This window comes from Diabrotica virgifera, chromosome 6 (genome assembly GCF_917563875.1).
Source record: "Diabrotica virgifera virgifera chromosome 6, PGI_DIABVI_V3a".
NCBI classification, from domain to species: domain Eukaryota; kingdom Metazoa; phylum Arthropoda; class Insecta; order Coleoptera; family Chrysomelidae; genus Diabrotica; species Diabrotica virgifera.
The window spans coordinates 219,672,738-219,684,984 of NC_065448.1; the positions used below are offsets into that span (position 1 = coordinate 219,672,738).

The 12,247-nt window shown below is 32.9% G+C and overlaps 1 protein-coding gene across 2 annotated transcripts in view; it reads left to right on the plus strand.

Moving 5' to 3' along the window:
• Positions 1-12,247, plus strand: part of LOC126886706 (protein slit) — a 223,275-nt gene that overhangs the window by 114,112 nt on the left and 96,916 nt on the right. The window contains exon 2 of one of the 2 annotated variants that reach the window (XM_050653705.1): positions 2,720-2,771. The exons of the other annotated variant lie outside the window; for it this stretch is intronic. The gene's annotated coding sequence lies outside the window, so the exon portion shown is untranslated. The remainder of the gene's footprint in view (positions 1-2,719; positions 2,772-12,247) is intronic. 2 annotated transcript variants of the gene reach the window in all.

The window sequence follows — 12,247 nt, forward strand, 5'->3', positions numbered from 1 at the left end:
ACAGGCTGAAGAAGAAGAAAAAGAAGAAGAATGACAATTAATGTTTTAAAAATTATAAAAGTGATGACTTTCAACCGTCAAATTAATATTTATAACAACTGTTTGTTTAATTGTACTAATTTGTACTTACATAAATAAATTACAATAAAATTTTGGTTTTGAACAGTTTTATTCATGAAATAATCCCAACAAATTGCACTCGATCTCTAAAATTAATATAGAATTTTTGCCCTCGTAAAACTTTGACATACTTTCACTCGCCTTCGGCTGGTGAAATTAAAACTGTCAAAGTGTCACTCGGGAAAAATTCAATAATTTTAGAGCTCTTGTGCAATTACTACTGATTATTTTTTAATGATTTTAATTTTCAATCGTGTAGTAAGATTTGTCATCACGTGTTTAATTCTGTCCAATCAGATTCTTATTATACTGGGAATAATCAACACATTATTATATGTGCTGAGAATAAATTTAAATATTTTGTTTCTGTTTAATTACGACTTTTCCAGTTTTGACAACTGTCACTGTTAATATCAAATTGTCACGAGGGCAATATAAATCGGCAATTTTAAGCGCTCGCGTGTAATTCGGTAAGATTATTTCATGAATAAAACTGTATTTTTAAATAATTTTAACTAATATGTTATTGATATATTCGTCTTTCGTCTGAATATTTGCTAAACCTGCTCATGGTGTTAACTTTAACAAATTGTAAAACATTATTTACAAAGACTTGAATTTTTTATGTGAGTATTAAAAAATAATCTTTCGAATATCACACGATAGTAAGAATAAATAAGAAAATAATTATCCAGTTTGTTTCTCCAACTGGTTGCCATTTGGCAATAATCACACGAGGCCTGCAGGTTCTCGTGTCTATTGCCAGGCAACAAGTTTTCGAAAAAATGTCACATTTTTTTCAATTTATTCTCCCTATCTTGTTATATTAATACCGATTATTTCATTCATAGATATATTGACCAATAGAAACCTTCAAAAATCAAAATTTCCTTATTATGATTTCATTATTTTTCAAATAAATAGATATTCAGTAACATTAATCACAATAATTAATATTTTACAATATACAACTTGTCAAAGTGAACAGGTTTAGTAAATATTCAGAGGAATACAGGGTGAGGCAAATAAAGGGCCTATTAGAAATATCTCGAGAACTAAAGGCAACAGAATAATGAAAATTGGAATAAAGGGGTTTTGAAGGATGATCTATTAAATAAAAATATTTTCATCTCTTTGAAACTTCCGGTTATACCGGAAGTTGCTTATAACTTCGTTTCTTTAATGGGACACCCTGTATATTTTTACATTTTTGGATTCTCTACGATATATTTTTTCTTAAAATATGAGGTTTTGTAATATTATACAGGGTATTTTAAAAGATAATTATGTTTTTTTTATTAATTTCGTAGCAACATTCACACCCTGTAGAATTGTAGTAGTTTGACATCTAAAACTCTACTTACGTTCAAATGATTTTTAATATACTCTACTATTGTTAAGAATTATTAGTATATCTAAATTTTTAATTTTAGTATACAGGGTTGGTCGAAACTCGGAATGACTATTTTCTGAGTTTTCTTAAATGGAACACCCTGTATTTTAGTATTGTAATGAAATGATATTTTATGGTACTTTTTTATTTCTTAAGCATTCCCTATACCTTACTGCTTTAATTTGTGCTTAATTGTTAATCGCACCAACAATCATAACTACGTAGGTATTTTGATAGTTAAACCATTATTGATAATTTTAAGGATCAGTCTGGATTAATATGTATTTATTTCTGAAAAATTATTTGGGATTGAGTATTTTCACGGCCAACCTAATAAAATTTTACGTATTTTTTGTTGCAATTAATGTTAAGCTTGAATCACCAATAACTCACAAATTAAAGCAGTTAGGTATAGGGAATGCTTAAGAAATAAAAAAGTACCATGAAATATCATTTCATTACAATACAAAAATACAGGGTGTTCTATTTAAGAAAAACTCAGAAAATACTCATTCCGAGTTTCGACCAACCCTGTATACTAAAATTAAAAATTTAGCTATACTAATGATTCTTAACAATAGTAGAGTATATTAAAAATCATTTGAATGTAAGTAGAGTTTTAGATGTCAAACTACTACAATTCTACAGGGTGTGAATGTTGCTACGAAATTGATAAAAAAAACGTAATTATCTTTTAAAATAACCTATATAATATTACAAAAAATCATATTTTAAGAAAGAAAACATCGAAGAGAATCCAAAAATGTAAAAATATACAGCGTGTCCCATTAAAAAAAACGAAGTTATAAGCAACTTCCGGTATAACCGGAAGTTGCAAAGAGATGAAAATATTTTCATTTAATAGATCACCCTTCAAAACCCCTTTATTCCAATTTTCATGATTCTGTTGCCTTTAGTTCTCGAGATATTTCTAATAGGCCAGTTATCTGCCTCACCCTATATATTAATAAGTTTTACTAATTTTAAACTGTGTTGAACAGTTTTATTCATAAAATAATCTTACCAAATTATACTCGAACTCTTAAAATTTCCGATTTGTATCACCCTCGTGACAATTTCACACCCTTCGGGTGGGAAAATTAAAACTGTCACTCGGGATACAAATCGGTAATTTTAGAGCTCTTGCGTAATCTTATGTTAAAATATTTTTATAAATATGTCTAATGTAGTTTTTTTTTATTTCAGGTACTTACGAGTTCCTACTTTGTTTTTAATGTAGAGTATCCAGTCAAATACGGTGAGTTGTTGATCATAATTAAGCAAATAAAAAAATCTGTTAAAATTCCTCTTTGCTTTTTTGGCTACCATTTTGGCGTATACGAATAATTAATAAGATTTTATCTACTTAAAACAATATTTTTAAAGACCTTGTACTCCGGTCAACTTACACATCCGAGGTTACAAAAATTACCATCAAGCTGAAAATTGGTAGGATTGTTCAAAATACCATCATAAATGAAATCTAAAAAGTCCTCATAAATCCGACCCGAGCTAAAATTTACGCGGGGTCAAAGGTCACCAAATATGGTTTTTAGCGATTTTCAGCGAAACGGTTAGTTTTATCATAAAATTAAATCTAAGAAAAAATGTAGATTAGATAATTTTCTATAAAAAATTGTCTTATTACTTTTTTTCCTAAGAGCCACCGTTTTTGAGATACAACAATTCAAAAAGTTGTAATCGTCATAATATGCGCACACGTTTCCACACCACCTTTGAGGTAGTGTACTTAGCGCGTTTTTTTAACGTGGTTTCCCCAGTAGGCCTATTCCACGGATCTGTTATGATTCTGTTTAATTTGAAGCTATTGAATAATTAATATTGGCAAGGGTTAAAAATGATAAAAGTTATAAAAAACGGTATAAATTTAAAAAATGGGGAATTTATCCAACTGGTTCATAATTTTCTAATATTTCTGCTTCCTCTTTTCCTTGTTCTTTTTCTTCCTTTTATTCTAGGCCTGAAAATTCTAGGCCTGGTTCATATCAGCTCTTTTGTAGCTGGAATATTGTATGCGCCACTCATTTTTACCGCGTTTAGCAGTTTTTGAAAATATTCTTCTTTAGCGGCGATTCGATTGAGGGTAAAATTGTACATAAATCTGCGCGCCTGCGCACACAGACAGCATGTAGGTCATTGCTAATCTTTCAAGATAGGTATGTATGTATCTGTAACCGTGCAAATAAGTCATTAAAAGAATATATTAGTGTTTTTAGTAAATGTATTATTTATTATAATTCTTGTGATTTTGGATTTGTGTTTCTCTGTAGTAAAATAATGAAATATTATGTAGACATAACATTTTTAAACTATTTGTTGCCGTGTTGTGTAATTATATCCGAAACTTACACGTCAATTACAAGGACCTCGCTGGAGTAGTTGGTAGGGCGTTAGCTCCGAGATTGGAAGGACGCGGGTTCGAATCCTGGGCGATTCATATTTTTTTTTATTTTTGGTTGTTTTAATAAAAAATTTTGAAAGTGGTAGATAAGAAAGTTAAATTTTTAAATAAAATATCAATAACCTGTTAAGTATATTTACTTCGTTTAAATTACCTATATAATAGAAGAATATCTTCTTACGTGCGTACAAAGTACACACACATTCTTTTTATTCTTGTATGGATACTCTCTGAGATTCCCTAGAGCAGGGGTGGGCAAAAGCCGGCCCGCGGGCCGGATCCGGCCCTTTCGCTTACTTTATCCGGCCCGTTGAAAAAACATACAAGGATTTTTTTTAATCTCTTTTATGAGATTTTGTTGAAATTACCGGTATTAGTGTGCGTAGTGTTCATATAAATAATAGAGAGTATAATAATTTCGGACAGCTGTAACCATATCCCTACTTTACTACATAGAATTGAATGGGCACTACTCTCACACTTCGATGCAGTGATGTTTTGGTTTCAGCCAGCTTATTTGTCGTCTACCAGGACCCCTTTTCCTTCGATTTTACCCTTCATAATCAGCAAATCAGCTGCAACAACTCATACCTATGATTTCTGTGCTCCAAATATGATATCTTTCTCCTTTTAATGATAATCAAAAATTCTCTGTCTCTTTCCATTCTGTGTAGCACTATTTCGTTTGTAATATGATCGGTCAATGGTATTTTCAAAATTCTCCTAAAAAGCCACATTTTAAAAGCTTCCAGCTTTCTCATTAAGTCAACATTAACAGTCCAAGCGTCGCACCATAAAGAATGATAGAGTGGATATAACATTATACTATGCGATATCGAATTTGCAGATTGAGTCTTTGGTTACTCAGAAATTTCATCTTCAAAAAGGCTGCTCTTGAGTGCCTTATTCTTGATCGAATTACTGATTTCGGATTTAACTCTTTACTCTTCCGTAATACAGAATCCGTTTGTCTACTTGTTCAATATCTTCATTTTTTATCTGAATCCTTGTTATGAATAATGCAATGGACCATATTTCTTTAATAACTACGTGACATATTTTACTGGGCACAAATTGTTTGCATGTACACGTACACCCCAGTAAGACAATTTATTATTACTATTATTATCCATTATTAACAGTAAAATTTATTTGTCCAAATGCTTTAAAATGATACTTATAGTATTTTTGTCAACGATCGAAAACATCTACCAGAATAAAAATAAAAGTGGAAGGTGAACTAACTGACCCAATTGAAGCTGGCAATGGGATAAGACTCCCTGCCTCTCCTGAGTCCTTTCATGTTCAACCTGATCATGGATGAAATAATAAAAAGAGTAAGACCTAAAAAAAGGATACCAAATGGCAGAAACATATCTTAAAATAATCTGTTATGCAGACAATGTAATACTAATCTCTCAGAGTGAAGATGATTTACAACATAATGCTGGACCAATTTAATATAACCGCCAGAAAATTTAACATGTTAATTTTCCCAAAAAAGACTAAATGCATGGTTATAACAGCAAATCAAATAAGAGGTAAATTGGAGCCGGCGGGTCAGATAATAGAGCAAGTGATGACGTTTTAAGCATCACACTATCTAGCTACGGAAAGCTCGAAACAGAAGTGGAAAATCAAGTGAATAGAGCAAACAGAGCGGCAGGTTGCCTGAATGACACAATATGGAGAAATAAAAATATCGGAAAGAAATGAAAGGCAGAATTTACAAAACATCCATCAGCCAGTAATGACATACGCGGTAAAAACACATGACACAGAGAGGACAAAAAGATTGCTCGAAACAGTGGAGATGAAAACCCTTCGAAAAATCGATAGTAAGACACTATGGGACGGAGCTAGAAGTGCAGAAATAGGACGGAGATGCAAGGTGGAGAATATTAATAACTGGATAAGAAACAGAAGAGTAGAATGGAATGACCACATAAGCCGAATGACAACAAATAGAGGACAGCGACAGACGGTTCCCCAATAGGAAGACGATCAGTGGGAAGACGGTTCCCCAATAGGAAGACGATCAGTGGGAAGACGATGAAAACAATGGAACGACAACTTACTGGAGGCACATTGAAAAAAACGGAGGAGTCCTGTGTATACAAAGAGACGAAGAAGAAGAAATTTTGTCAAAAAATTTCATGGCAAAAAAAAAATTCCACCAAAAACAGTCGCGTGTACACAGCGCAGACTACGTACGTGATATATGTATAGTCCTCAGGCCCGGGAAACATTTTGAAAATTTCATTTTGGCCCGCGCTTAAAAGTATTTGCCCACCCCTGCCCTAGAGATTGATCGAACACGAAACTGCTCTAGCCCCTAGACTACTTTGTCAGATTCGGACTTATCCTCGTATTCCAGAATTAGAAGTTGCTCGTTTTTTATCCTGATTAAGACATACATCATAGTCAAAACAAACGAGTACATCATTCTAGAATCGATACAATCAGACTAACTAGCATCCGTACGAGTAAATTAAGCAAACTGCTAATTGAAAGAGAGTAAACAGTCCCAGCAGTATATTACCATATCCCAGAACTCAACTCCGCTTCCAACAACGCAAGCATCAAATTCGAAGAGGCGGCTTTGCGGAATAAGTGTATCGCAAATCTGATTACTTTTAGGTTTAAAAGAAAAATAAGGTCAGTTGTATTCTCTTTATAAGAGCCTTTATTTCGGAATCGTAAGGGAAAACAGAATGGCCGTCGTTTAATCAAGAACTTAGGTTCAGTTTTTTTTTGTTTGTTGCTAGGGTAATGGTAAAGCAAGAAACCCATTATGAACGGCCAGCACGGCACAGCCCGGCACGGCACAGCACAGGCCGGCCCGTCCAAAAACCCATTTGTAACGGCCAGCGCGGCACGGCACCGGAAAAATGATCATTTGCCATAAATGATAATGTATTTTTATTAATAAAATATATACAGAGAGGGGCTAAATTATCGAATAAATTCATTTTCTCTAAAATGGACGGCTTTGGAAGAAAATACCAAAACAGGTCGATTTTTACTTTTAAATTACAATTTTTTGGCATATACAGTGGAACCTCGATTATCCGTCACCTCTGTTAACCGTCAGGGTCCATTAAGTTATATTGTATACACAAGTAAAAATTGAGTCATCAATTCATTTTGTTTGAGCATTGCGATAAGCCAAACGAAATTCATTGAAATGTACACGTGCAGTTATGCCATCACCGCATTTTTTTATGTAAATAATTTTTGTTCTTATTCAGGGCTCTGGATTAAATTTCAATTTAAATAGGTAATGATAAATGATACCATACTTTTAGAGTTCTATTTTTAGAATCGCAAGCCGAAAATAAAAATGTACATCACACAAATTATTAGTTAATATCTGTGTGATTTTTATTTTTTTAATGTTCTGTTAACCGTCTTCTCGATTATCCGTCATACCCTTGGTCCGGTGCCCTGACGGATAATCGAGGTTCCACTGTATTTCATACTAGAGACGTCATTCATCTGAGCTTAATGATGTAATCGATGATTTTTTTAAATGGGAATAGGGGTTGTGTGGCATCTCATTTGAAAGGGTGTTCAATCCTCTATTCAGTAATATAAACAATAATATCATTATTTATACAGGGTGGCCAAAACAATAATTTTTAAATTACATTAATTGACGCAAAAAGAAGAATGTATGTAATTTATTTAACTCAAAATACATTGTACTGCTGTCAGTAAATAGAAAAAAAAGTTTATTTCACAAATAAACATTTCGTTTCACTTAAATTAAATCACAAACAGCCTCCCACCTACCTCTTGACAGTTTGAACATTTAATTTAAGCGAAAAGCAATGTTTTTTTGCCAAATAAACATTTTTTTCTATTTTCTGACATCATTAGAAAGTATTTTGAGTTAAATAAATTGCATACATTCTTCTTTTTTCGTCAATTAATTTAATTAAAAAAGTATTTTTTGGCCACAAATGAGATGCCACACGACCCATATTCCCATTTAAAATAATCATAGATTACGTCATCACGCTCAGATGGATAACGTCACTAGTATGAAATATATGCCAAAAAATTGTAAAGCCGTCCATTTTAGAGAAAATGAATTTATTCCATAATTTAGCCCATCTCTATATAGGAGAAAAATGTTATGTATTGTTTTAATTTTATTTTAGAAACGCATCATGTCGTCTATGATATATTTTAAAAACTATCGTAAAATAAAAGTTTTTAAAAGACATAAACTACCTACACAATTTTAATGAATATGCATCATGTTAAAAAAACGAATTCATGGTTAAAAGATAATGTACGTACCTGTCCATTGATCAAAATGTTCGGATATTTGTACCCATGCATTGTCCTTTTTCTTGCTATCGTGATAACCTGGGTCCGATGCATCATACAAAAATGGGTATTCTCTGACACTCTCAATTAAAAGTTCGTCCATATTATTTCAAAAGAAACAACGCGCTTTCAATTAAAAAATCAACAATATAATATTTTATAACAATTATGACACACTGGCGCCGACTGGCCGTTCGACTCCAACGGATTTTATTCTACTCGGAGAATTTCGGCCGTTCCGTTTGCGTGCTGGCCTGTGCCGGGCCGGGCTGGCTGCTCATAATGGGTTACGTTGCATTTAAAACTATACAAATGAATTTGGACTGTCCTGTGCCGTGCTGGGCTGTGCCGGGCTGTGCCGTGCTGGCTGTTCATAATGGGTTTCTTGCTTAAGGGAGCCCAAGCAGCGATTTTTGCATTTATTCGATCGCGTCAGATTATCACATGGAGAGAAACCTTGTACTCCGTACAATACCCTGTACCTCTACCATATATTGACTCTCAATACAGGGGAGTTATTTAAGGGGGGTCCGAAAAAAATATATCCTTAGAAAAACTCGAAATCGTCAGATAGGGTAAGTTAAGTAGGTATAGTACATGCAAAGCAGTGTATATTTAAAAATCTGACGATTTGAGTGGGGCGTAACGACTAATTATTATTTTAGGAGTAATATAAACATTCCAAAGAGGTCCTTAAAAAAGGAGGGCATCTGCGGTTATATTACGCCAGTGATTTGATGTACTTTAACATAATTGTAGGGGTAGATTTGAAACTATAAAAAAAATCGAATTTTTACCGTCAAGTTTTTTTTTTTTTTTTTATTAATGGCTTTGACATAGTCAATTAGCCAGACTATTTGTTTTTTTTTGTATGGTATTACAATAACAATTTTAAGTTAATATCTAAGCCTACTTATTATCTAAATTTACAGGGTGTTATAATATATTAATGAATACATTTTTCAATTTTGTGTTATATTTTTACAATTTTTAATTTTATTATCTAAGCCTATTTAAAATTTAAATTTACAGGACGTTACATATTCGTAAAGACATTTTAACGTCTGCTTATTTTTTGGAAAAAGAATTTCGTTTAAATTGACAGGTAAAGGACAATTTAGATCAATTAACTTTTCATACATCACTTTAATATTTTGTCTGTACTGTCCACACTCCAATATTAGGTGCTGTAGATCTCCCATTCCACCACAGGCGCAATATGGGTTATCGCTGATACCTATGCTGTGTTTGTATGCTGGGGTGAATGCGTGATTTGACCTCATTCTGTTTATTGTTTTTATAAATAGCCTATTTGATTCTTGTTTAAACTATCTCTCATTGGGAATTAGTGGTTTGCAATTTCTAAAATTTATTCCCGTTGTACTTTGGTTATATACACGTTGCCAATTTTGTTTGCAGTGGTTTTTACTGATATTATGTATATCGGTTACTGGTAGAAGTATGTTGTTTATGTTTCGTTTGGTTAAAGCTGCAGATTTAGCTAATTTGTCGACTTCTTCATTTCCAAATATTCCAGAATGTCCTTTAACCCAACAAATAATAATTGAACTGCCCGAGGAAGTAATATCATAATATAGACTTATTCCGATGGGTGAGTTGCGGAATTTAATTAAAAATGGATATAATACAAACGGTAATTTTATTTTTGCAACGAAAATGTGTTCGTTTAGGTCTCTCGGAGAGGGTCGCGTCGGTATGTGTGAATGGTTCGCATGCTGCGTAGTGACTAAAGAAAGCAACCACAAACGATGATCATGTTTGTATTCCTTTTCCCCTGACCAGATGATCACATAAATCACTATCAAGTCTGGCGTCTACTTTTACGGTTTTTAAGAAAAACAATTTCGAATGCATAGCTAGGCTGTTGACACATTAACTGTCTGATAAAATACTTAATTAATGAGGGTGCAGTTTGTTGCCGCATAGACGAACAACAGATGTCACAGGGTAAGGCCATAACCTTCGTATTTGAATATGCAGTTTGAATGACTAACGTTGTTTTGTTTTTGAGAAAAAATATTAAAATTACAATTAGCAAAAATAGTAATTAAAGCGTATCGCTATAGACTCTTAATTTCTATCTCAATGTGGTTTAGACTTTTTGTCGATTGGATAGAAGTGAGTTTGTCCACAATACTTCTACAATCGGTGAAAATGATATAATTGTCCATACCAACAGAGGCTATATATTTTAGCGCAAGTAATAAAGCTGATAATTCGGCAGTATATATTGAAGCTTCATTAGGCAATCGGCATGATTCTTTGTATTCAGAATTCCAGTGATATATTGCACTTCCGGTTCTATTTTGAATTTTGGAGCCGTCAGTAAAAATATATTGAAACATAGGCCACTTGTCTTTAATTATTTTGTTGATAATACTGCCTGGAAGGTTTGAATCCATGTAATTTGTTTGTATTATCTTGGAAAAGAGAGTTTCAGGAGGTTTAGTGTAAATTGGAGGTATTTAATTTTTGTATATTTGGTGTTCATACATTGTCAATTTTCTATAGCTTTCAACGTATATGGGGGTTTTTTTAGTACACCAATATTTGTGGCTTAAATCTAAAATATTCAAGTTACGAATAGTCCTTAAGTAGCTGACGTTTTTTGAAATAGCTCTAGCTACAAACTTATCTGTACAAAACTGTCTACGTAGAGTAAGTGGTGGTTCCTTAGCTTCAATCTCAATAATAGTAATAGGAGTAGATTTTAAGTAACCGAGACAGAGTCTCAAACATTTATTCCTTTGGATTTCAACTTTATTAAGATATCCTGTTGACGCAGACCCATATAAATGACAACTATAGTCGAAAATTGGTCGAATCATTGAGCGATAGAATAGCAATGCAATATTCGGGTCAGCTCCCCAACCGGTTCTACAAAAAGCTCTAAGGATATTCATAGAATTTTCTGATTTCTTTATAATAGAATGAATTTGATCCTTCCATAACAATTTACGATCCAAATACGTCCCAAGATATTTAACACAATTTTTTATCGGAAATTCTATTCTACCTAATTTGAAGGTGCCTTGAGGAATTTGGCGTTTTTTGGAGAAAAAACAAATTTCAGTCTTTGTCGTTGATATGGATAAACCTAGAGAATGGTAATCATTTTTTACACAATCTAATGTAAATTCAAGTTGACGTCTACAAATGTCTAGAGAAGAATGGGAGGTGTACAACACAACATCATCTGCAAATTGTAAAATATTAGAGTGTGGAGGTACTATGTGTTCTAAATCTATATTGTACAATGAAAAAAGAAGTGGACTTAAAATACTACCCTGTGTATACTCGTTAACCTTGGTGGTAAAAGGTTCTCGTTTATTTTTAAGTAAGTCCATCTATTCTTGTACAAGGATACAATGAAATTTGAAATTTTAACTGGCATTCCAAGATCTACTAATTTTTTATAAAGAATGTCTAAATTGATGTTATCAAACGCTGAAGTTACATCTATAAATGCTGCAGCTGTCGACGCCTGATTTGTAAAATTGACCTGTACAGAAGAGACTAGGGAAATGAGAGCATCTTGTGTAGATCTGGATTTTCGAAAGCCGTACTGAGATTTGGGAAGGATATCTTCGGACTCAAGCCAGTATTCAAGCCGATTTTTGATTAATCTCTCTAGAGTTTTTAGTATACAGGAACTTAAAGATATAGGTCTGTAAGATTCAACTTTGTTATCTGGCTTTCCTGGTTTTTTTATAGGTAATACAATATAGCCCTTCCTTGCTTTGGGAATTAAATTTTTGTTTTGCCATATAGTGTTAAAAATTTGTAGTAATGATAGTTTGTATTCTGTAGGTAGAAAATATAGCATAGAATATGATATACAGTCCATCCCTGGAGATGAACTATTATTTTGCTTGAGTCCATGATTTAATTCCCATAATTCAAATGGTTTCTCTAGATTGGAGTTTTCTCTGGGTACGGTAACTGTAGCTTCA